The sequence below is a fragment of the Antrostomus carolinensis genome, unplaced genomic scaffold, assembly GCF_000700745.2.
Source record: "Antrostomus carolinensis isolate BGI_N321 unplaced genomic scaffold, ASM70074v2 scaffold46001, whole genome shotgun sequence".
NCBI lineage: Eukaryota > Metazoa > Chordata > Aves > Caprimulgiformes > Caprimulgidae > Antrostomus > Antrostomus carolinensis.
In genome coordinates this window covers 14,815-19,115 of record NW_010294391.1, presented here as the reverse complement: position 1 = coordinate 19,115, position 4,301 = coordinate 14,815, and positions in this window count along the sequence as shown.

The following is a 4,301-nucleotide window of genomic DNA, read 5'->3' as shown; positions in this document are numbered from 1 at the left end:
TGCTGTGGGTCTGGGGAGTCCTGTTGGTCTAACAGATACCAGTTTTCAACTGGACCACTATCCTGGGACCAGAACCAAGCCATGTTTGGGATTGGTTCCGGTTTGGATTAAGAAATTTTAAAGTCAAATCAAGCCAAAAAAACACCCAAATCAAGCTCAGTTCCTGCCCAAGGGAAAAAAAAGCAACAGTCCCAGCTACCTTGGAGTTCAGTGCCATGCTGTGGCTCTCCCCGGGCAGCAGTGTGTGTCTGCTCAGGGCTCTGCTCATCTGAACTGCTCCTCCCATTCTGACCAGTTCTGTCCACAGGCAGCTGTTACTGGGATACAGACCCACTCCATTAAACCTCTTGCACTTCGACACCAGACAACCTGCAGGTCAAACCATCTTCTGTTTGCCTCTGCTGGCATCAGCTGGGAACTGGCCAGCAAGAGAGAGATCTTTACCTAAACACTAATCGTATTTTCAAATCTGTGATCTGTTTCTGGCCCAGGGGATGAGCCCAGTGGGATTCAGAAGGGAGTCCCAAGCCAGGTTTTAACAGACACATCACATCATGTGCGTGCTCCCTCCTTTCCCTTCTCCCCTGCTTCTTGAAGCACCACAGAAACCCACAGCTATGATCTCAGGAGCACATTCAGAGTAACAAAAGCATGAATTACACCTCGTTGTCTGGTATTGTAATTATCACCCACACACTGTACTCCCCAGAGCCCAATCTAGAGTGACCACAGACCTCAGACAGGGTCATGCTTGTAGGCCAGTCGTGGAGTGATCTTTACTGTACCACATAGCTTGTAGTAAGAAACAGCTCCTGCCTCAACCTGCCTGCAATCTTAACAGATAATGGGTTTTATTAGTTGCATCCAAATATAGCAGGCAACTGATGATCTTTCCCCAAAGCAACAAGGTGTTTCTGCAGCACAGAGAAGCCACCTCTCCTTGTGTAAAGATGGATGGTTACATGCCACACTTGCCACCCAGGTGGGATTTCATTAGCTCACTGTCCTTCCCAAGGTCCTGGACACCATGGCCTTTGCCACACCCTCCTGGGATGCTTGGGATGGGGGTACGAAACGTCAGGGAACTGCTCCCTGCAACAAACCAGAAGCAAACTGGTGATGCCGAGATGCAAGAGAAGTGGCCACCACACATCTGACTGCTCATGGCCCCAGAGATTCAGCATAAAAACTGTTTGGCAACCAGTCCTCATGCAGCTCATGTGAGTCTGGAGTAAGACACTGCCCTAAGTCCCCTCTGCTTACACACATCTCCTCACACAAGGGCCACATAACCAGATGGGGACCAGCCAGATCTACGGGACCACCAGACTCCAGCACAGTGAGAGGAGAACTAACATGAAATAGGATGTGGGTGCCAGCAGCCTGCTACTCCCACTGAATGTTGCAAGGAACAAATGCAAAAGCCAAAGTGACAGGAATTGTGGCGTCAAGTACCTCTTAGATGTTAACAAAAAAAGGAAGAGCCTAAAACTTGAGCACCAGAGATTCACAGTCCCAGGGGAATACGAACTTGTATTTAATACCAAGTGATTTCTCAGTCACACAGTTCATTTTAGGACAAGGCTCACCCTTGCAAAGCCAGTCCCACAGCCCGAGGCTGCTCTGGATTTAGGCACCTGACCATTCAGGAACAAACATTTCTAGTTGTGAATAATTCAGATCCTCTTGCTTTTTTAGGTTTATCTGAGCTCTGTTTCTCGTTGTTTGAATCTTCTGAGCTTAGAGCTAACTGGGCTGCAGACATACAGCCCCTCTCCGCAGCCCTTCTCTTTCTGTAGGGGAACCATCAGCTTCACCAGTAACTCCCTACATCCTCTAAGCACACACAGCACTTACAGAGCAAGCATAAGCCCCATAACATAACCCCAAAAAGCTCAGGTATTCCCTTTGCTGTTCATCTTCCTGCAAACAGAGACTGCTTTCTGCTCCGAGACGCACATTTGACAGTAGCTCCACGAGAGTGCTATGCATATGAGTAGCTCTTCTGTGACAGCAGCAAGCACATCCGGACCTATAGCTCCAGTCTCAAATCAAAGCAGCCGTGGGTACCCAGCAGGCACAGATACAGTCATCCAGCATGCACCCACTGCTCAACATGAGCATTTTCACCCAGACGAGCAAATGTACCAGCTGAGCTGCAAACAGGCACAACTACGCAAGTGCAAAAAACAACAGCAAAAGCCCCAGCAAGTTATAATCTGAATAATGTCAACATCTTGCGATCGTTAGATGTGAAGCGTTTCACCGCCTGAGCAGAGCCTTCTCTCAAAAAGAGTTATTACCAGTATTGAGGGAAAGCCGTTGTGGCTTAGGCACAGTACATTCTTAATTGTGTTCCAGACATAGTAGAGGAAACCAGAAAAACAGTACAAACAAGTTACAGAGCTGTTTCACGAAGCAGTGATATCCTAAAATGATCTGTTTCAGGCATGGTGCTGGCCGTGCTTGAGGTACCACCACCTGCACCCGCACCTCAGCCTGCCATCGGGAGCCCCTTCTCAGCACCGTGCATGCTCACACATGCGTGTGCACCCTCCGCACACACCACCCTGAGAAAGACATCCCTGACTTACCCTTTAGCCAGCCAGCAGCCCCAAGCCCTCTGGAAGAGTTGACAGAGTTTTACCTCGATTCCCAGCGAGGGCATTACATAAGTGGCACCGTTTCCGCAGGCAGTGAGGATGCACCAGCCGTGCTGCCCTCTCCTTCCCATCCCACCCGGATACATCTCACCACAGCCGCAGCACTGCCAGCGAGGGAGGGGCAAGGTGGGCTTCGGAGTACCCGTGAAAAGCAAAGCTAACAGTATCAAAGAAAGTTCAAAAGGTGCCTGGTGCTTATTAAGAGGCATTGCTACTGTGAAAGGACGCGGTGCAATAGTATAATGTTCCTTAGCCCGCTGAAAGCAGCTTGGCCTAGATTTTCCTGTACCGCTTGATGTGACCATTCATGCAAACAGGAGAAAAAACTTTCTCCAGAGCTGTAATTAAGGGGAAAAAAAAAAAAGTGACACATACAAAAGACCTTTTTCTGCTGTCATCTAGGTCTTCTGGGCTACTGTCAGATAGAGAGTATGCAGGGATCAGCCCCATTGATTAAACTATTATTAGTGGTAGACAAACAGATGTGCTCAGCAAAAGACAGGACAAACCCCATGCCCTGTACTTCTGGACTAGATACAGGAAAAAACATTATCTTACCAAAGGCTCATTTGGCATTTTAGCAAAGGAAAGTGGAAACATTCTCTAGCACACTGGGCAGAAGCAACGCACACAGCATTTTAATCTGCAGGAATCAAGATAAACAAATAACATAATCGCCTTCACTGTGTTGCCACAGACAAAACCCCACCAGCTTTCACGAGACAGGGACCAGGTCCTGTATTTGACTTCTCATCTTAAACAAAACGTGGCCTCTAGTCATTCAGGAGGTCCTGGTGTCCATGAATCATCAATGGACACAGCACACAGCCCACAAACACATCAGGGCTGTAGGTTTAGGACAGATATAAAACTCTTACATAAGCCATAATCCTCTCAGACTCCTTATTCAGTGATTTTAAGATCTGTGCTGTAGGAGCCTGCTGGCATCCCAGTGCCTTTTAACCAGTTTGGAAATGGGGAGACTCCAGTTGCAGCACAACCCCCTCGCTGACCCCGGCACTGCCGTCGGTACACGGCCCTGCCTCGCAGGGTTTGGCAGCACCAAACGTTTCTGTACACTAGTATTTTAGTTCTCTGCAGAACTGATGCTGTGGCTTTCTGTGCTGAGTGAATCACCAGGATTAATCTCCTGCAGAGTTCACTGAGGCTAACAATAATCAAGTTAAATTCACACTATATGATCAGAGTTTAATTAGGTACTGTTATACAACTCCTATTAATTACAGTGATAATACCCTTATGAAATGCAGATGGGAGAGTAGGGCCATGGTCAGAGGGGGCTTGGCTGCTCAGGTGATCCCAGGAAAAAGCCACATTAAAATGCTCTGTGTGTACCTTTAGTTTCCTCCTTAGTTACCAGTGTTCAAGATGAAACAAAAAGCTTAAAAAAAAAAATTATAATCCTACAGAATGTAAATCCAGAATATTAAAGACCTCCCACATGCTACTCTATCGCCTTCTGCTTACACCAAGAAGCAAGAATACCATTTTAAATCCCAATGAGCCAAACATAGTTATTAGCATGCTCTGCTCAAAATCCTACCCAGAAAAGCCCAAGGTGATAGAATTCATTTGTTTTGCACTGAGATATTAACTCACTTGAAACCAAGGCAGGTC